A 22,607-nucleotide genomic window follows, 5' to 3' on the forward strand; every position below is an offset into this window, starting at 1 on the left:
TTGCACTGTGACTCTTGCTCCATTCTAATGAGTGATAGGATTCCAGACTACCAAAATATCCAAACACTATGCTGGATTAACATGGTGTAACTGTAAATAGATAAAATAAGTGGGTAAAAGCTGGGAAGATAATGTGGGATGTGAGATCTTATTCACCTTGGTATGGAAAGCGTAATTGGAGAGAGTCTACAGAACAATGCCTGAGAGATGAGTTTAAATATACATGGAACACAGAAATTGGCATGCAATTGGAAGCTCAAAGGAATGTTGTTCTTTGCTGTAAAGGTCATGGAGAAGGCCTCCCTAATTGGGGACAGTTGCACAACTGTCTAGATTATTAGACCAAGCTTACAGTTTTGGCCTTTAAGCAGGATGAGTGCTGCATCGAAGGCTGTTAAGTGAAGGTTTGTGAAGTTGATTTGAGATGAAGGTTGTGTTAAGAAGAAATGTTGAGCAATCGGGCCCTATGCATATTAGATTTCAGAAGAAATTCCGACTAATCTTAAAACTGCTTTTGTGGGGTCATAAAACATTTGTTGAACAAGAGTGAGATTAACTTGAAATACTTGTAAAAATATTGATGATGCTTTTTTCTTCTCTACTGTTTATTCCAGCGTGATTGGAAATAATGTTCCTGTGCTCCCAGAATTTCAATGATGATGTCGAATTCTGCTTCCTCCACATTCACTGTAATCCTCACACAAATTGAGATCACCCACTGCAGCATGCATCGAGGTTTAATCCAGACCTGGAGCTTCACGACGCTATGAAATCTATGTGCACGGTGGCTCTACAATATGAGCGGATATAGTGATGCGTTGTTGACATTTTTGTATGAGTGCAATAACGTGAAGGAAACAAAAGATTAAAAAGGTATAAACTTTGTATTCAATTTACTAAATCCTGATCAATGTATTATGATCGTTTATTTAAACAAAATTAATGTGTAAAGAGAGAAACTTAAAATTATGAAAGCAGTAAAACACATAAGCGCACAATTTATAAAGATCTTGGAAAAGTCACAGAGAGAGCAATGGTAGACTAGCCCTCCCAGAATTCCATGAGGCGGAGAAACTCCTCCATGGATGCTCCGTGCATACAGCCCTTTCTCTGATGCATGGAATTCTGGGAGGGCAGGTCACTTTGCCTCTTTCCCATGGCCTTTTTTAAAAAATATTTATAAATTTTAAACCACAACAGTAAATACATTTTCAATGACAATGCTTCTGAAGATTATACAAGTGATGTAAAACCTCCTCCTCTTTCCCCCCCCTCCCCCCCATAGCCCCATAAATAAAGGAGGACTGGAGAATATAGAGGGAATTTTATATATGTATATGTGTATAAATAAAGTTTATGATATTTAATAAACTATAAGTGATCTTAAGTGGTGTGCAACTATGAAGTTCCGCATGCCATCTCTCCATCCCTAAATCTATATCTGATTTCCAAGTTGTTGCTATACATTTCCTAGAAACTGCTAAAGCAATTTTTACAAATTCATTTTGATACCTTTTTTAATTTAGGTTTTATAACCTTAATATTACCTAACAAAAATAACATCAGATCCTTTGGGAACTTAACCCCTGTTATTCATTCCAAAAAATTACCAACTTGCACCAAAAAAGGCTTAACAAAGACACTGCCAAATAGCATGGGGAAAATTATCCAATTTCTCATCCACACCTAAAACACAAATTTGATAATGCAGGATTTAATCTTTTTAGTTTTTGAGGAGCCAGATATAACTGAGAGCAAAAATTGTATTGAACCAGCCTATATCTAACATTGATAATTTTTGTCATATTATCTTTACATAGTTTCATCCAATTTTATGTTGTCTATTTGCCTAATTAGGTCCACATCTCTTCTCAATCTCGACTTTTACACCCCTATTTTGGGAGCTTTCCTTTGAAGTAAATTATACATTACAGAAATAAATTTACTTGGCATTACTGTTGTGAATCAGTAATTCCAACTTTGTAGTATCAAATTCTGACCTATGTCATCAGTGAAAAAACCACGATGATAATATCAGAGAAAGGTATTGATAGGCACATTAAACTTATTCTTAATTTCTTCAAATATATATGTTCCAGCTTCAAAACAATCCTCTATCCTCTGAATACCCATCTGCATCTAAGTCGTCAAAAATTGATTGTCTATAGAAAATGGGATAAGTCTATTTTGACATAAGGGCATTTTTCTTGAAATTAAACCTCTCATTCCTAGTTCATAATCAATTTTATTCCATAATTCAATCAAATGTTTCAAAATAGGTGTACCCCTACCTCCTACCAACAATTTAGAATTCCATTTATTAATAAAATCCTGCAAATTTATTTCTCCTAATTTACTAATTCTATATTAATCCAAGCAGGGATGTTATCTCAATTGGGCAGCTTTATTACAATAATTCTTAAAATGGGGAAGTTGTTAATGTAATTCCCACCCCCCCCCCACCCCCACAAGCTCAAACTTCCAAGTCAATTTTTCCAAAGAAACCCTTGCCATTTTCCCTTTCCATAAAAATCTAATGCTTATTCAAATATTTAATTTTTTTTGTGGGGGGGAAATTTGGATTGACAGAAAAAGATATAGAATTCTAGGAAGAATATTCATCTTAATACAATTTACCCTACCTACAAAAGTAATAGGTAGGATATTCCAGTTATTCAAATCATCAATAATTTTATTAAGTAATGGTGAGTAATTTAATTTATATAAACTATTCAAATCATTATTGACCCGAATACCTAAATATTAAATTCCATCATCTGGCCACCTAAATTGAGTGGCCTTTCTACATTGTGTATAGTCACCCTTAACTAAGGGCAAAATTTCACTTTTATTCCAATTAATCTTATACCCAGATACTTTACCATACTTTTAAAATCTTGTATGCAATTGATGTAAAGAATTCATAAGATCTGTCAAATAAATCAAAACCTCATCAGCATTTATATTCCTCTTGATTTGACCTTTATACACTTGATAATAGGATGTTATTAACTCAGCTAGAGGCCCGATTGCTAAAATAAAGCTGGTGATAAAGGATACCCTGTCCACTCAATCTATTCAATTGAAAAGGAGTAGAAATTTGACCATTAGTTACTACTTTTGCACAAGGACTTTAGTATAAGAATTTAATAAATGTTGGCCATAGACCAAACTTTCAATATCCATTCTTACCTGTCAATGGCCTTCTCTGCATCCAAATTCACTGCCATACTTAAATCTCACCTTTTCTGGGCTAAATGAATTGGACTAATCAATCTTACAACACGATAAGAAGAATGTTGCTTTTTAACAAAACCTATTTGATCCATATGGATTAATTTTGGTAAGTAATTAGCTAATTTATTTGCTAAAGCTTTAGCAACAATTTTATAATCTGCATTCAATAGAGATTTTGGTCTATAAGACACTGGCTTTAAAGGGTCTCTATCACTAGTAGAGAATGAGACTCTGCTACTTGATTTAAGACTTCCATAAAGGGAGGTATTAAATGGTCCTTAAATTTCTAAAACTCAGATGTAAAACCATTCTCCCCCAGCGACTTGTCACTTTGTAATGAACTCAATACCTCACTAACTTCTCTTGCCATAAAAGAGCATCTAAGTCTGTTTGGTCCCAGTAATTCAGGCTAGGTAAACTTATTTGGGATAAAAATATTCTCAATCTTATTTTCATCACATCTAGACTAGATTTATATAAATTAGAATAAAATTTTAAAAATAAATCATTGTTTATATGTAATTGTCTTAGAAATTTTAAATAGCATTAATTGTTCTAAAAGTTTGTTCCATTTTCAATTGTCAAGCAAGAACTTTGAGCTCTTTCCCCTAATTAATAATATCTTTGCTTGGTTCTCTCAATTAATTTCTGCGTTCTCCAAGTCTAAATCGTATTATAATTAAGCTTTTTAATTATTAATTTCTTCCTTTTGTCCTCGGAAGCCTTTCTTTGTAAATCCTTCTCCAAACTTTCTATTTCTTTTTCCAATTAATCATCCTCTTTCATATAATCTTTCTTAATTTTCACTGTATCCATGGTCCTTTATAAATTGTGCACCTATGTGTTTTATTATTGCTACCACTTTCCCACAGTCCTTTATAAATTTACATGGGTTTATATTAGGTCGGCACAACAACAGGGGCTGAAGGGCTTATACTCTGCTGTACATAATGCTTAATTATGTTATTATTAGGTATGTGTAGTGAGTTGTGAGGGACTGGGGCAACAGACTGGGAGCTCGAGTATCACAACTGGTTTATTTTGAATTTCGTGCTGCAGCCTTAAAGCCTGTCCTCGGTCCCGCCCCTAACGTCGCAGCGCTTGGGTCCCGATGACGCAAGCATGTACACAACCTGCTGGTCTGGACAGGAAGAGATGGTCCCGTGATGCCATCCTTGCTACAGCTGTCGCGCTGATCACGCGTGACAAGTGGGGCCATTGTAAACGTTTACCATTGTAAACGTGCATTGCCACACCCCGCCCCCAGAACTGACACTGATGGTCTCAGGATGCGTCGAAGGTGAGGTGTGCTGTTTTGGCGTCTGACCTCTGCACTGGTGGAGGAACCTACATTGGCTGGTTTTAACCGGTCCAGCGTGAATAACTCTTTCTTGCCCCCAATGTCAAAGATGAACGTCGAAGTGTCTCTTGTATCAACCCTCATAAGGTCACTGGAGGGGAGTTCTGTGTGTGCCTTTGCGCACGAGTACAAGTCATGGGGGTACCTACAGGGTGGTTGACACGACGACTGAGGGCCAGTGGTACATTCATTTGTGGGTGTACTAGCATTGTGTGGGCCAGGACCACCACGGTCCACTTGAAAGCGGTGTGAGCCTCATCGGTCCATTCAAGCTCCTTTGACGAGCCCGACATTAACGTGAAGAGAGGGCGCATAATTTTGGCTGCCGCTGGGATGAATCTGTTGTAAAAATTTACCATGCCCACGAACTCCTGCAGGCCCTTCAGTGTTGTTGGTCTGGCGAAGCGTCATATGGCACCGGCTGTGGTAATTTTGTGGCCTAGAAATCTCTTTCCATGAGGCCGAACTGGCACTTCTCAGGGTTAATGGTGAGGCAAGTAAAAAAAACTGGCAGAGATGCACCATGCTCCTCTGGTGAGCTGCTGGCTACCAGGATGTTGTCGAGGTAAATGAAGAGAAAAGGCAAATCTGCTGACCACATCCATGAGGCGCTGAAATGTCTGCGCCACATTTTTAAACCAAACGGCCTGCATAAGAGCTCAAACGGCGTGATAATGGCAGTCTTTTGGGTGTCATCCGGGTGCACAGGATAGTGATCCGTTGTTGTTGAGACATCAGTAATCATAAGGTCTCTAGCTGCCATTGGACCTGGGCACCAAGTTGAGGCCTGAGGCCCACTGGCTTTCGGGATAATGGATGATGTAGAGCTCCTCCATGCACCTAAACTCTTCCAGGTGGCTGGCCCATGAATGCAGTGGTGGCAATGTGGTGTTGGACACCGTGCTTGGGCATGACTAGGGGCACATAATGGAGGGAAATTGTGCGAGGAGGTGGCTGTACTGGCCATGTTGGGTTTCCACAGAAGCAAGTTGGGTGGAAGGCTTGTTGAACTTGCCAAGGGGCACTGGGTGGAAAGTCTCAGCATGGACTAGTCGTCTGCCCTGGAGGTCAACAAGTAGGGAGTGTGCCCAGAGGAAATCTGTGCCTAGCAGAGTCTTTTTCACTGAAGCGAGCATGAAGGACCATTGGAAAGTAGTGTCGTCGAAACGTATCTAATTCGCCTTTTTCCCAAAGGTTCTGACGGTGTTATTGACAGCACACAGGTAAGGGCAGTGGGGTCTCGTACACATCTCGAGTGCTGTAGGGGGTAGGACACCTGTCTTTGCCCCTGTGTCCATGAGGAACCTGCAGCCTGAGATGCTGTCCCAGACGTGGAGAAGGCTAATTGGTCGACCAGCTGTCACAGGCACTAACAGCGACTGGTCCCGTTGTTTACCGGGAACAAACATGGCTGGCGGTACCTGCATGCAGATGCCAACCCAACATTGGTGGTAGAAACATCATTGAGTATTGGACCTCTCTGTTTCCTGCTTACGTGGTGGACTGAATTTGGGCATTGTCCTCAGTGATGGCTGCATGACGTAGTTGACCGAGTCTATAACTTTGCGCTTGGAATGGTAGAGAATATTCACTCACGCTGCAATCTCATGGCTGAAGTCCGCGTCAGCCAAAAAGAGTCTGATGTCTTCGGGCATCTGCTCGAGAAACGCCTGCTCGAGAAACACCTGCTCGAACATGAGGCAGGGTTTGTGCCCTTCTGCTAGTGTGAGCATCTCATCCATGAGGGCAGAGGGGGTCCTATCGCCTAGGCCATCCAAGTGCAGGAGCCTGGCTGCTCTCTTGCATTGTGAGGCCATATGTGCTAATGAGGAAGTTTTTCAGAGACATGTATTTACCTTCCTCTGGCGGCGCTTGGATTAGATCATCGACTTGTGAGGTGGCTTCCTGGTCGAGTGAGTTGATCTGGAACTGGGCCTTTGCTTGGCCAAACCAAGTCCGGGACTTGTTTGTCCAGAAAGTGGGCAGCTTCAACGCAATGGTGCCTACAGCTGCTTATTCCATTGTGTCGAGTCTTCAGGATGTGGAGAGTCGTCGGGGTCACCAATGTAGTGAGTTGTGAGCGAGCACAGCGAAGTGACTGAGGCAGGCAACAGGGTGTGAACTCAAGTATCACAACTGGTTTTTTAAAAATTCCATACTGCAGCCTTTAAGCCCGTTCTCGGTCCCGGCTCTTGCGTCCCAATGATGCAAGCATGTATGCGATCTTCCGGTCTGGACCAGAAGAGACGGTCCCGTGACGCCACCCTTGCCGCAGCTGCCCTGCTGACAGCGCGTGACAAGTGTGGCCAGTTCGCCGTTGCAAACGTTCTTCGCCACACATGATTGATTTTGATTAAATACAAGATCATTCGGATGCTTCACTCAGACGTCACTGGTGGAGGATAGGCGCCCCTCTTCCCGGGAATGACTGATGGTGAGTGTGAAAGGACGCAGAGAACTGGTTAAGAGGTCCAGCTTAAACAGTAAAAACAGCTTCGTAAACTGGTTCATTGAACAGCCAATTTATTGGTTAGCCAATGTGAAAAAGGCTACTGTCTCAGTTTTTCTCCATTACTACTGCAGGGCATGTTCCACAGCACCATTTTGTGTTGCTCTTGCTCAAATCTCTCTGCCCTTCTTTTTGTGCAACTTAAAATTAATTAAAAAAAAAGACCATTTCGGCTCAAGTCCGTGCTGTCCAATTTACACCCAATTAATCTACAACCCCTTGGTTCGTTTTGAATGGTGGGAGGAAGCTGGAGTCCCTGGGGAAACACCCTCACGGACATGGGCTCCTTACAGACAGTGCGAGATTCCAACGCTAGTGCTGTAAATGAATTGCACTAACTGCTACACCAACTGTACAGCCCTTAGATTCCTAGTTCTGATAAAGGGTTCTCTATGCTGCTGTCTATCTCGCTCAGTGTTTCTGGTATATTCTCATTTTACTTCAGATTTCCAGGATCTGCAGATTTTTTTTCCAAATTTTCCTTTTCCATCACATAATGTACCATTTCTGACATTGCAAACTAATATGAAAGCAGACACATTTTTCCTTTCCCTTTCTGTAATTTTAAAAAAATTTTTTTTTTATTTTTCACATTATAAACCACATTGATCAAGATACATATATTTTCCTTTTCAAATATATACAGTGTCGTTTTCTCCCCCCTCTCTCCCTCTTCCCATCCCACCCTCCCTACCTCCCCTCCCTTTCTGCAATTCTTAAGGAAATATTTTTCAATATCTAGGTTCGGTTACTGGCATCAACATAAAGTTCGGCAACTTTTTAGTGTAGATGCAACACCCGCCCTTTTATCTCCTCCCTCATTTTCAGTTCTCCAAACCAGTCTTTCTGGTTGCAAGTGCAATTTTTTTTCTTTTGTTTGTTTTTGAAACAGTATTTTTTTTCCAGTTGGGATGCTTGCTTTTGCTGTTCAAAACTCAGCCCTTTTCTGCACTGAAGGACCAACTGCAGAATGGTGATTGGTTGGTGAAATACCTTTGTTTAATCCACAAGCTTCCGACAACCTTTCCTTTCATCCTATTTTCTTTCCCCTGCATTTCCCTTATGGAAGGTTATTAATTACGTTTCTCTCTGAGAAGGCTGCCTGGCCTGTTTTAATTGAAATTTAAAACCTGTTTTTATTTTGAAGTATTAAACATTTAGAGTGTGTTATGGAAAGAGAGGGGAAGGAGACAGGTTTTTGTGAGCAGCCATGTATTTATGTCCATTAGCAGGTAATGAGTTGATAGGGCTATGGTTAAGTGCTCATGTTCTTGTCATATATAGACACATGCACATTCCAGAATCAGGATTGAAGAAAGGTATCGTCGATACTGAACGATTACCTGACAAAAAGATTAAAGTGGATGATTCTGAGTTCGGGTATAGGGTGAAGAATTTTGAATTTGCTGCCTATTTTATTATGAGCTCACTGATTTTCTCATTGCACGATACCAGGCCTAATACAGTCTGTTCCTTGATATATTTACAAAACGGCGAGGGGTGGGGTATAGATAGAGTAAATGCAAATAGGCGTTTTCCACTGAAGTTACGTGAGGCAATAACGAGAGGATATGGATTAAGGATGAAAGGGGAAATATTTAAAGGGAACATTAGGGGGGGATCTTAGCATAGAGAGTGGTGGGAATGTGGAATGAGCTGCCAGCTGAAGTGTTGAATGCGGCTCCATTTTGAAATTTAATAAAAATTCGAATGGGTACATTGATGGGGGTGGAATGGAGGCCTATGGTGCAGGTCATTGGGACTAAGCAGAATAATTGTTCAGCACCGACTAGATGGGCTAAAGGGTCTGTTTCTGTGCTATAGTGTTCTATGGTTCTGTTGCTCTAAGTTCCAAATTGGAACTGAATTTGACCTCAAGGCTAATATTACTTTTATTTGTCCAAATAAAATCACTTTAACAGGTATACACCATTAACATCTGTTCAGGCAACATCTGACCACGTACATGTCTGAGGTCCTATAATTATTCATTTACTGTGAGCAAGTTCACAGCAAATTTAGAAAAACCGATTGCTAGCTATAAGAAATTTATACTGTACACCCAAACTGATTCCACTGCCCCGCCCTCTCCACTGCCCTGTGTCAGTCCCTATTTACAATTAAAAAGTTTACAGGTACATTACAGCATCCCGTGAAAGTTTGCTAATATCGTGGATGATAAGCAGCGCACACCTGTACTTTCTTACAAGGCCCCATTATGTCTTGATTTACACTTTTCTCTCACATGTAGCATTTCATAGAAGCTCGCATGCTAATTGCACCAGTGATATCTCCACCCAAATAGGTTTTACATCTTGAGCTTCTGAACCAATATCATTCCTCATCACTGCGCTCCCAGCCTTCAGTTACAGAGCTACTCCCTTTTCCTTTCCTACATGTCAAATATCTCTTAAGTATTCAGTTCCCAACTTTGGTTGCCTTGAAACCATGTCTCCATGATGTGAGATCCCATTGTTTCCACCTATCCTTAGCACCTGCCAAGTGGTCTAATCCCCTTTGAGCCTCTCCACTCCATCTTTCCCACTTACATTTGTCCAGTTTAATATTACTATGGCCCCTCCCCAGCCCTAGCTCCATTCCTTTTTTATGCTTGATATCTCCCCTCAATAAAGGTTCCTAACCCAAAACATTGGCTCTCTATTTCTCTACCTGACTGCTGAGTCCATCCAATTTAACTTTTTGCCTAGCATTTGGTTTTTGGCTTCAATTTTTTTATTTTAAAATCTATTTTTTTGTTAATTAAAATTACAAATTTACTTTTTCCGCCAACTTTTCACATAGCGTTGTCAGAACATTTGTCTGCTCTTAGACTGAGCTCGTTGGAGTACAGAAGGAGGAAGGGGGACCTCATTGAGACATTTTGAATGCTGAAAGGCCTGGACAGAGTAGATGTTGCAAGGCTGTATCCCATGGTTGGGGCATCTAGGAAAAGAGTCTACAACTACAGGGTAGAGGGGCGTCAATTTAAAACAGATGTGGAAAAATTTCTTTAGTTGGAGGGTCGTGGGTCTGTGGAACTCGTTGCTACAGGTGGGTGTAGAAGCAAGGTCGATGAGTGCATTTAAGGCAGTGATTGTCAGGTATTTGATTAGGGCATCAAGGGTTACAAGGAGAAGGCCAGGGAGTGGAGGTGAGTGGGGGGATGGATCAGCTCATGATAGAAAGGCTGAGCAGATTCGATGGGCCTACCTCTGCTCCAATATCTTGTTATCACAAGAACAGTACGCTGTATGATAATCTCTTGAAAAAGAAGAGAAAAATAAAACTATCTACTAGATTACAAATTTATTGTCAGAGTACATACATGAAATCACATACAACCCTGAGATTGCTTTCTCCTGCAGGCGCAGCAAAATTATCACAAATTGGTAGTGCCAAACAGCGTAACACATGTAGACAAGGAACTGGAAACATAATAAATGTAAACAAACTGTGCAATAGAGAGAACAAAAAGGAAATCAATAAAGTGCACAAGTGAGAGCCCTTAAATGAGCATTAAAAGATTACTAATGTATTCTTAGATATTGACCTCTAAAATACAGTTGTTCTTTTATTTAGTGTCTTTGTCTTTTTAATATTCAAAGCACTCATTGTTATTGCTTCTTTTGTGGCTGAGTTCCTAAAGGCTATACTTAAGCTTTTGCTATAAATGTTTCTTTTGTTACTGAATCTCTAAAGCTCACAGCGCTGTCTGAAGTTCATGTCCAATCCACAAATAAAATCCATTGTTAAAGCTCTGCTCCCAAGGAAATAAATAATGCTTCTGAAATGTTAAAGTTGAAAATACTTTTTACAAACTAAAATTCTCAAATACGTATTAATCAAAAAATTTTATAATTCTTTTTCTTGCTATTTCCATCCTCAACGAGTACGATCAGTTTATTTGAACATTTTGGTCGGAGCTAATTAAGATACACTAACCATTAATTTTCTCTGGCATTTTTCACCAGCTGCTCTGTGAACTTACTCTCATCGCCTTCTCATATCTTTGATCAACTACAATTATTAATTTAAAGTATTAAAATAACAAATGATCTGGCAACAATTTCTCTGGTTTCCATGAACCCACTCCCCTGGTCTCTCTCTTTCTCTAAACTCTTGCCTCCTTTCCTCCACCCCATCTCTTTCCTATTGGAGAGCTCTCCTCTAGCCTCTCCCCTTTACCTTCCCAGTCTCTTTCTCTTCTACCCTCCAAGCTGCATCCACTTAGTCCATCTTACCTGTTAGCCTGTATTCCTTTCCTCCCTCTTCTCCTCGGCATGGTTAGCATAGAGGTTAGTGCAATGCTGTTACAGCACCAGCGATTGGCATCAGGGTTCGAATCCCAGGCTGTCTGTAAGGAGTTTGTATGTTTTCCCCAGGTCTGCAGGTGTTTTCCTCGGGGGCTCTGGTTTCCTCCCACCCTTCAAGACATACATGGGGTTATGGGTGTAATTGGGCGGCATGGGTTCGTGGGCCAAAATTCTGTCTAAATTTAAAAACAATTAAAACTTAAATGTTAAAATTTAATTTAAATGTTTAAAAAAAAAAATTTAAATTTCCACCCTCCTCTTTATTCAGGTGACTACCTGCTTTTCCAGATTCCCCACAAGGAGCTCAGGCCCACGTCGTTGATTGCCTTTAACTTCCTGTAGATGTTGCGTGACCTGGTGAGTTTTTCTAGTATTTTGGTGTATTGCACTAGAACCCAGCAACTGCATATTTTCTTGTCCAGCTCCCGTCAAGCATCAATTAGTGTTTGTGGAAGAAAGTTCTAATCTGTACCAACATTTACTTGCATAATCAACTTCTTGAGTCTTGATTGAATTGTAGACAATCTCTCTTAGTCCAACACACTCTAACCAGCAATTATTTGCTTTTCTTTATTTCGCTGTTGATGGGGGGTCTTCAATCCTGAAATCTTAATTCTGTTTCTCTTCCCACAGATGCTGCCTGACCTCCTGAGTGTTTCTCACATTTTCTGTTTTATTTCAGATTTCAGCAGCTGCTATTTTTTTTAAAATTTGTCATCCCCTGAACCCCCTCCTTTCGGCTTTATTAATATCCTTTAAAACTTTTATCAAATTACCCTGTAACTTTGTAAAATTCTTTGGAATACAACTCAAATTGGAATAATCTTTCCTTGTAACTTAACTATTTGGATCAAGGTATTAGAACAGTACCACCCTTTGGCCTATAACATGCTGACCCACTATAAACCTACGCCTCAGTCTACCCTTCCCCCGTCACAGGTCACAACCCCTCATTTTTCTTGCGTCCATGAGTGTTTTTGTATCACCTTCTACCACCATCCCTGGCAATGCATTCCAGGCATTAGCCCAGTTAATCTGTTAATTTAGCATTCTCTTTTTTGGATAAAAGGTCCATTTGCACGTCTGATAATTAACTGTTGTAGCAGTCTGGTCCAGCCCTGTACACATGGGGCCGAATCACCGCAGCACACAGCCTACACACAACGGCATAGAGACCGCCTCCTCCCTGAAGAGAAGCACCAGGGTTAAAAGAGCAGACTGCAGGGTGCAAGTGCCACTCCTGAGACTGTTCGCTGACATCACTCCCGTGAACCAGCATGGCGGCTGGGGGTTTTGCAGTATTGCTTTTATAGCACGGTCTGTTTGAATAAACAGTCAGTTACTGGTTCACTCAAGCTCAGTGCAGACATGTTCCTTTCTCTTTGCAGTGCCACCGTATCGTAGGCGCTACTGTTACGAGCCCAGAGGACCCCAAAACCCAGCAGCAATAGATATTCACCAAATCAAAGGGCTACTTAAACAAAATATGCTTTTAATTATCTTTACACATGAAAACAGAATCACACTTTAACTTATCACTATTGACTCAACTAACCTAACTTAACCTCCTTCTAATTCTAAGTACACGTGTATGTAAACATAGAAGATAGGAGCAGGAGTAGGTCATTCGGCCCTTCGAGCCTGCTCCGCCATTCAATGTGTGTGTAAGTTCAGAAAAGTTGTTTGGTTCACAGTCCAATTTCACTTCTCATTCCTCCAAGTTCACTGGTTGGAGGAAATTCTTATACTGTGCACAAAATTTAACATTTATAAAGTTCACCAAGCTTTGGTGCTTGAAAGGTAAATGGTTACCGTTCAGGAAGGTTCTTGTTGGTTTGCAGAGAGAGATTTGTTGTTCCAGAACCTCCACAACTGATTTACTTCCATCAGACACTTCAGTGTCTTGCTGATGGAACTTTCCCCCTCCGGGATCTCCAAATGATAACCTCTTTCTTTCAGGTCACCAGAGTTCCTCTTTGTTTCACTTATTCCAAGTGAAACATGAGACAGCCAGTCCTCTCCTCTTGCATGAACCACGAGGGCTATGACCAGGCTGAAATAAGAACCCATCTTCCAAATGGGGTTTTCCACAAGCTTTCCAGCTTGTCCTGTTCCAGTCCCACCTGATGTGGCTGACTGTAACACTGTAGAAGTGATCTCTGTGTGTCCGTCTGTCTGTCTGTCTCTCTCTGAGAGAAAAAAGCATCTGACTCTCTCTGCTTGCAAAACCATATGACCCTCTTAGAACAACAAGTTCCCTTCCAGACATACGGTGGCTCCAACAAGCTCTTTCATCTGTTGCCTTTTTATAATCAAAAATCCATAAGTGAAGTCTCTTGGGCACTCTCCAAAGCTCTTGCAAAGGCTGTGAGGCCGATATGTCAAGCATAGCAGAGCTCCAGTATTTCCAATAAGATCTGTTTTAAAGTGTTTTTATGTTACCTACATTAACAAACCTTTCCCAATTTATCTCCCAAAAACATATCTATAATAGTCTGTAACACTGCACTGTAACTTTCTATGACATTATTAGAGAAGCCCCAAATCTCTTTGGATCTCCATTGTTCATAGGTTTTTACTGTAAAGAAATAACTTAATCACATTCTTTTAAGGTAAACAGTTTCAATCTTGTATTTGCTCACACTGAAACTAATTTTCTCGGTTTTGGTTAATTCATTATGTACTAATAATTTAGTACTCCGGGCAGGGAGTGGGAGGCGGCGGCCCCAGTCCAGGCACAGGGAGAGCAGCAGCGGCCCCGGCCCCGGTCCGGGCGAAGGGTAGACGGCGGCGGCCCCGATACGGGCAGGAGCAAGGGGGAGATGGCGGCCCCGGCCTCGGTCGAGTGAGGCAGGCGGAGGCCCCGGTCCGGACAGGGAGTGGGAGGCGGCGGCCCCAGTCCGGGCACAGGGAGAGCAGCACCGGTCCCGGCCCCGGCCCCGGTCCGGGCGAAGGGTAGACGGCGGCGGCCCCGATCCGGGCAGGAGCAAGGGGGAGACGGCGGCCCCGGCCTCAGTCGAGTGGGGCAGGCGAAGGCTCCGATCCGGGCAGAGAGTGGGAGGCGGAGGCCCCAATCCAGGCACAGGGTGAACTGCGGCGGCCTCGGCCCCGGTCCGGGCAGTATGGACCGACCTAGGAGGGGAGGCAGACCCCTCCAGCCCGGGTAAGAAACCTGCATAGGAGAAGGCCACTACGATATAAAACCTACGACCCAAGGACCTCGCTGCCACGTCCCAGCTTGCTTGGCCACGGCACACGAACCATGGGTGTAAAGGGTGGGGCCAGTACTGCGCGCACTGCACTCCACCTAAAAGCTCCTTTGCGCAGGCCCGAGGACAGGTCCACGTCCTCCCCCTCCACGTCCTCCCCCTCCACGTCCTCCCCCTCCACGTCCTCCCCCTCCACGTCCTCCCCCTCCACGTCCTCCCCCTCCACGTCCTCCCCCTCCACGTCCTCCCCCTCCACGTCCTCCCCCTCCACGTCCTCCCCCTCCACGTCCTCCCCCTCCACGTCCTCCCCCTCCACGTCCTCCCCCTCCACGTCCTCCCCCTCCACGTCCTCCCCCTCCACGTCCTCCCCCTCCACGTCCTCCCCCTCCACGTCCTCCCCCTCCACGTCCTCCCCCTCCACGTCCTCCCCCTCCACGTCCTCCCCCTCCACGTCCTCCCCCTCCACGTCCTCCCCCTCCACGTCCTCCCCCTCCACGTCCTCCCCCTCCACGTCCTCCCCCTCCACGTCCTCCCCCTCCACGTCCTCCCCCTCCACGTCCTCCCCCTCCACGTCCTCCCCCTCCACGTCCTCCCCCTCCACGTCCTCCCCCTCCACGTCCTCCCCCTCCACGTCCTCCCCCTCCACGTCCTCCCCCTCCACGTCCTCCCCCTCCACGTCCTCCCCCTCCACGTCCTCCCCCTCCACGTCCTCCCCCTCCACGTCCTCCCCCTCCACGTCCTCCCCCTCCACGTCCTCCCCCTCCACGTTCTCCCCCTCAAAAGATGCTCACAAACTCAAGCTAGCATGCTGGAACATCAGAACCATGCTAGACAAGGCTGACAGCCACCGACCTGAACGTCGGTCTGCCCTCATTGCACATGAACTCCTCAGACTTGACATCGACATAGCCGCTCTCAGTGAAGTCCGCCTGGCAGATGTAGGCAGCCTCCAAGAACGCGGCGCGGGCTACACACTCTACTGGTCTGGCAAGCCTTCGGATGAACGACGCCTATCTGGTGTAGGCTTCATGGTCAAGAGCTTCATTGCCTCCAAACTCGAAAACCTTCCGACAGGCCTCTCGGACCGAATCATGTCCATGCGACTCCCACTTCAAAACAAGCGTCACATCACCCTCATCAGTGTCTATGCTCCAACCCTCCAGGCGGAACCAGCAGAAAAGAACAAGTTCTACACCGACCTGCCCAACCTCATCCAACGTACCCCTACAACCGACAAGGTTGTCATCCTGGGCGACTTCAACGCTCGTGTCGGCAAAGACTCAGAAACCTGGCCAGGAATCCTGGGCAAGCATGGCGTCGGCAAGTGCAACGACAATGGGCGCCTCCTGTTGGAGCTCTGCGCAGAACAGCGACTTGTCATTACAAACACCCTTTTTCAGCAGAGGGACAGCCTTAAGACCACCTGGATGCATCCCCGATCCAAACACTGGCACCTCCTGGACTACATCCTGGTGCAAGAAAGTGACAAACAAGATGTGCTCCACACCAGGGTCATGCCTAGCGCGGAATGCCACACTGACCACCGGCTGGTTCGCTGCAAGCTCAACCTTCACTTCAAGCCAAAGCCCAGGAACAATAAAGCCCCCAGAAAGAGGTTCAATGTTGGAAACCTGCAGTCAGACGAAGCGAGAGGAAACTTCCAGGCAAAGCTCGACGTTGCAACCCGCCTCACGGACCCGTCCCCTGAAACCCTCTGGGATCAGTTGAAGACTACCATACTGCAATCCACTGAAGAGGTACTGGGCTTCTCCTCCAGGAAAAACAAGGACTGGTTTGACGAAAACAGCCAGGAAATCCAGGAGCTGCTGGCAAAGAAGCGAGCTGCCCACCAGGCTCACCTTACAAAGCCGTCCTGTCCAGAGAAGAAACAAGCCTTCCGTCGCGCATGCAGCCATCTTCAGCGCAAACTCCGGGAGATCCAAAATGAGTGGTGGACTAGCCTCGCCAAACGAACACAGCTCAGCGCGGACATTGGCGACTTCAGGGGTTTCTACGAGGCTCTAAAGGCTGTGTACGGACCCTCACCCCAAGTCCAAAGCCCGCTGCGCAGCTCAGACGGCAAAGTCCTCCTCAGCGACAAGATCTCCATCCTCAACCGATGGTCAGAACATTTCCAATCTCTTTTCAGTGCCAACCGCTCAGTCCAAGATTCCGCCCTGCTCCAGCTCCCTCAACAGCCCCTAAGGCTAGAGCTGGATGAGGTTCCCACCCTGGATGAGACATATAAGGCAATCGAACAACTGAAAAGTGGCAAAGCAGCAGGTATGGATGGAATCCCCCCAGAAGTCTGGAAGGCTGGCGGCAAAACTCTGCATGCCAAACTGCATGAGTTTTTCAAGCTTTGTTGGGACCAAGGTAAACTGCCTCAGGATCTTTGTGATGCCACCATCATCACCCTGTACAAAAACAAAGGCGAGAAATCAGACTGCTCAAACTACAGGGGAATCACGTTGCTCTCCATTGCAGGCAAAATCTTCGCTGGGATTCTACTAAATAGAATAATACCTAGTGTCGCCGAGAATATTCTCCCAGAATCACAGTGCGGCTTTCGCGCAAACAGAGGAACCACTGACATGGTCTTTGCCCTCAGACAGCTCCAAGAAAAGTGCAGAGAACAAAACAAAGGACTCTACATCACCTTTGTTGACCTCACCAAAGCCTTCGACACCGTGAGCAAGAAAGGGCTTTGGCAAATACTAGAGCGCATCGGATGTCCCCCAAAGTTCCTCAACATGATTATCCAACTGCACGAAAACCAACAAGGTCGGGTCAGATACAGCAATGAGCTCTCTGAACCCTTCTCCATTAACAATGGCGTGAAGCAAGGCTGTGTTCTCGCACCAACCCTCTTTTCAATCTTCTTCAGCATGATGCTGAACCAAGCCATGAAAGACCCCAACAATGAAGACGCTGTTTACATCCGGTACCGCACGGATGGCAGTCTCTTCAATCTGAGGCGCCTGCAAGCTCACACCAAGACACAAGAGAAACTTGTCCGTGAACTACTCTTTGCAGATGATGCCGCTTTAGTTGCCCATTCAGAGCCAGCTCTTCAGCGCTTGACGTCCTGCTTTGCGGAAACTGCCAAAATGTTTGGCCTGGAAGTCAGCCTGAAGAAAACTGAGGTCCTCCATCAGCCAGCTCCCCACCATGACTACCAGCCCCCCCACATCTCCATCGGGCACACAAAACTCAAAACGGTCAACCAGTTTACCTATCTCGGCTGCACCATTTCATCAGATGCAAGGATCGACAATGAGATAGACAACAGACTCGCCAAGGCAAATAGCGCCTTTGGAAGACTACACAAAAGAGTCTGGAAAAACAACCAACTGAAAAACCTCACAAAGATAAGCGTATACAGAGCCGTTGTCATACCCACACTCCTGTTCGGCTCCGAATCATGGGTCATCTACCGGCACCACCTACGGCTCCTAGAACGCTTCCACCAGCGTTGTCTCCGCTCCATCCTCAACATCCATTGGAGCGCTTACACCCCTAACGTCGAAGTACTCGAGATGGCAGAGGTCGACAGCATCGAGTCCACGCTGCTGAAGATCCAGCTGCGCTGGATGGGTCACGTCTCCAGAATGGAGGACCATCGCCTTCCCAAGATCCTGTTATATGGCGAGCTCTCCACTGGCCACCGTGACAGAGGTGCACCAAAGAAAAGGTACAAGGACTGCCTAAAGAAATCTCTTGGTGCCTGCCACATTGACCACCGCCAGTGGGCTGATAACGCCTCAAACCGTGCATCTTGGCGCCTCACAGTTTGGCGGGCAGCAACCTCCTATGAAGAAGACCGCAGAGCCCACCTCACTGACAAAAGGCAAAGGAGGAAAAACCCAACACCCAACCCCAACCAACCAATTTTCCCTTGCAACCGCTGCAATCGTGTCTGCCTGTCCCGCATCGGACTTGTCAGCCACAAACGAGCCTGCAGCTGACGTGGACTTTTTACCCCCTCCATAAATCTTCGTCCGCGAAGCCAAGCCAAAGAAGAATAATTTTATGCTTCCACCTCCACTGCCAATATCATTGATAAGACTAGGATATATGGCTCTCTATAGTACAATCTATTCTATTGGTAAATTCAATGAATAGGTAAGGACCGAACACATCATTGTCAGGCAGCACTAATCAGTCCACATACTCCTGCCCCACCAAATTGGTCTCCACTTACCTGGACACTGTTTTGTCCCCTTGGTCCATAGGAACATGGGAAGTAGGAACAGGAGTAGGCCAAAAATGGCTCATCGAGTCTGCTCCGCCATTCAATACGGTCATGGCTGATCTAATTTATGACCTAACTCCACCTACCTATCTTCTCCACATATCCCCTAATTCCTCTATCATGTAAAAATTTATCTAACCGAATTTTAAATATGTTTAATGAGGCAGCCTCAACCATTTCCCTGGTTAGAGAATTCCAAACATTCACTACTCTCTGGGAAAAACTATTTTTCCTCATCTCTGTCCTAAATCTACTCCCACGAATCTTGAGACTGTGTCCTCTCATTTTAGTTTCCCCGGCCAGCTCAAAAAACCTTCCTACATCTATCCTATCCATACCCTTCATAATCCTATATGTTTCTATAAGATCTCCTCTCATTCTTCTGAACTCGAGCGAATACAATCCTAGACGATTTAATCTTTCATCATAAGTCAACCCCTTCATCCCAGGGATCAACCTAGTAAACCTCCTCTGGACCGTCTCCAAAGCCACTATATCTTTCCTCAAATATGGAGACCAGACTGGACACAATACTCCAGGTGCGGTCTCATCAGCACCTTATACAGTTGCAACATTACCTCCCTACTCCTGAATTCAATTCCTCTAGCGATGAAGGCCAACATTCCATTTGCCTTCTTAATAACCTGCTGCACCTGCAACCTAACTTTTTGCGATTCATGCACAAGCCCTCCCAAGTCCCTCTGCACTACAGCATGCTGTAGTTTTTCTCCCTTTAAATAATATTCAGCTCTTTTATTTTTCTTGCCAAAGTGGATAACCTCACACTTACTAACATTGTACTCCATCTGCCAGACCTTTGCCCACTCATCCAGCTTAACTATATCCCTCTGCAGACTCTCCACATCCTCATTACAATTTGCTCTTCCACTCAATTTGGTGTCATCCGCAAACATGGCTACACCACATTTTGTCCCCTCCTCCAAGTCATCAATGTAAATGATGAACAGTTGTGGGCCTAACACTGATCCCTGCGGCACCCCACTTACCACTCTCTGCCAACCTGAAAAACTCCCATTTATCCCGACTCTCTGCCTCCTGTCAGACAACCAATTTTCAATCCAGGCCAATATACTTCCCCGGACTCCACTTTCCTGTAATTTACTGAGAAGTCTCTTGTGCGGCACCTTATCAAACGCTTTCTGGAAATCCAAATAGACAACATCAACCTGTTCCCCTCTATCCACCGCACCCATTATATCCTCAAAGAATCCTAACAAGTTTGTCAAACAAGATCTTCCCTTTCTAAAACCATGCTTCGTCTGCCTGATTGAACCCTTGCGTTCCAAAAGTTTTACTATTTCATCTTTAATGACGGCTTCAAGCATTTTTCCAACTACAGACGTCAAGCTAATTCGCCGATAATTTCCAGTCTTCTGCCTACATCCTTTCTTAAAAAGTGGCGTGATATTTGCTGTCTTCCAATCTGCCGGGACCTGCCCAGAATCCAAGGAATTTTGGTCTATGACCACCAATTCATCAACTATAACTTCTGCCAATTCCTTCAGAACCCTTGGATGCATATCATCAGGACCAGGTGATTTGTTTGGATTTAGTCCAATTAGCTTCTCCATCACTACTTCCTTTGTAACAACTATTTTATCAAGGCCCTCCCCAACATTCACATCCTTAACTCCGCACTTGGGCATGCTGGACGTGTCTTCCACCGTGAAGACTGACACAAAATATTTGTTTAATGCCTCGGCCATTTCCTCATTTTTTGCTACCAGTTTTCCTTTCTCATCCTCCAAGGGTCCTATGTTAACTCTGGCCACCCTCTTCCGTTTTATATATTTATAAAATTTTTTGCTTTCTGTTTTTATATTTTGTGCCAATTTACTTTCATAATCCTTTTTCCCATTTCTTATTACCCGCTTTGTAACCCCTTGTTGTCTCAGTTTTCCCAATCTTCCAGTTTCCCACTGCTCTTTGCAGCTTTTTACACCTGCGCCTTCAATTTTATACTCTCCTTTATTTCATTTGTTGACCACGGTTGATTTTTCCCTCCCTTGCTGCCCTTTTTCCTGACCGGAATATATTTTTGTTGAGCACTACAAAATATTTCTTTGAAAATCTTCCACAGTTCCTCAACTGTTTCATCAATGAGCCTGTGCTCCCAGTCCACTCTGCCCAATTCCTCCCTCATCCTATGGTAGTCACCCCTGTTTAAGCATAATATATTAGTTTTAGATCTAACTATTTCCCCTTCCATCTGAATGAGAAATTCAATCCTACTATGATCGCTATTTCCCAGATGGTCTCTGACTATTACATCATTTACTCTACCTATCTCATTGCACAACACGAGATCCAGGAGAGCATTTTCTCTTGTGGGTTCCTTAACATGCTGCTCAAGAAAGCTATCGCGGATGCATTCTATGAAGTCCTCTTCTAGACTCCCACGACCAACTTGATTTTCCCAATCTATGTGGAAGTTAAAGTCCCCCCACCTACATCTGGGACACTTCACATGCCCTCCATCACTTCAACAACTCCCAGTTCCCTGAACTTGATCGCCCCATATTTACCAAGGATATCCAATCCTTAAACACATCCGTTCCCCATACTGAAGGACTCAAAGCCCTTTGTTTCTTTCTGGTCAATAGAACCAACCTGTCCCCCTCCACCACCACCCTCCTCTGGCTGGCAAAACTTGTCCTCACCCTCAATAATTTCTCCTTTGACTGATCCCACTTTCTCCAGGTTAAAGGGGTAGCCATGGGTACCCGCATGGGCCCCAGCTATGCCTGCCTTTTTGTTGGCAATGTGGAGCAATCCATGCTACAAGCCTACACAGGCAAGGCCCCTCAACTCTTCCTCCGTTAAATCGATGACTACTTTGGTGCTGCCTCATGTACCCATGAGCTCGTTGACTTAATCTACTTTGCTGCTGACTTCCACCCCGACCTGAAATTCGCTTGGTTCATCTCTACCGACACTCTCCTCGATCTCTTTGTCTCCATGTCAGGAGACAAACTCTTGATAGACCTCTTGTATAAACCCACCAACTCGCACAGCTACCTCAACTACACCTCTTCCCCACTCTGTCCCCTGTAAGGATATCATTCCATTCTCTCAATTCCTCCATCTCTGTTGCATCTGCACTCAGGATGAGGACCTGCCAGATCATCAGAGATGTCCTCCTTTTTCAAACAATATAGCTTTCCCTCTTCCACCCTTAACTCGGCCCTCACCCACATATCCTCCATTCCCTCTGCCCTCACACGCAACAAAGACAGGATTCCCCAGGAAGAGCCTGTAAATCGGAGAGTCCTCCATTATGCTGCTGGTGGGGATTAACAGTGACAGGGACCCTTGCATCTTTCTCTCTGCACCTCTTCTGCAAAGAGGTGGGTGACTGTCTCCACCCACCGCAGTCATCTCCCACAATATGCGCTGTGGGTGATATTTCTGTTGTGCAGGAAGGATCTGACCAGGAGGCCTTCTCTCACCACCAGCCAGACCAAGTCCTGGTGCTCATTAACGAGCACTGGGGATGAAGCTTTCTGCCAGATGACTTGGACAATTTGCTCAGGGAAACCACTCCACACTCTCCACAAGAGTCCTTATCTCCCAGTGTTTGCAGGACATTCCATGCTGACCACTGCCCAATGGATGACATCAAAAGTGTTCGTAAAAACTTTTCCACGAAGAATAGGAGGTGTGGGAATGTCCCGTTGATTGGACGTTGCTTGGCAACTGGGCC

The 22,607-nt window shown here is 44.8% G+C and overlaps 1 long non-coding RNA gene across 1 annotated transcript in view; it reads left to right on the top strand.

Moving 5' to 3' along the window:
- Nucleotides 1–620: 620 nt before the first annotated feature.
- The window catches only part of LOC138762829 (uncharacterized), a 32,448-nt gene continuing 10,461 nt past the window's right edge, over nucleotides 621–22,607 (top strand). The window contains exons 1-2 of the long non-coding RNA XR_011357184.1: nucleotides 621–873; nucleotides 11,688–11,776. This is a non-coding gene — a long non-coding RNA (uncharacterized lncRNA). The remainder of the gene's footprint in view (nucleotides 874–11,687; nucleotides 11,777–22,607) is intronic.

Source organism: Narcine bancroftii, chromosome 5 (genome assembly GCF_036971445.1).
Source record: "Narcine bancroftii isolate sNarBan1 chromosome 5, sNarBan1.hap1, whole genome shotgun sequence".
Lineage (NCBI taxonomy): Eukaryota > Metazoa > Chordata > Chondrichthyes > Torpediniformes > Narcinidae > Narcine > Narcine bancroftii.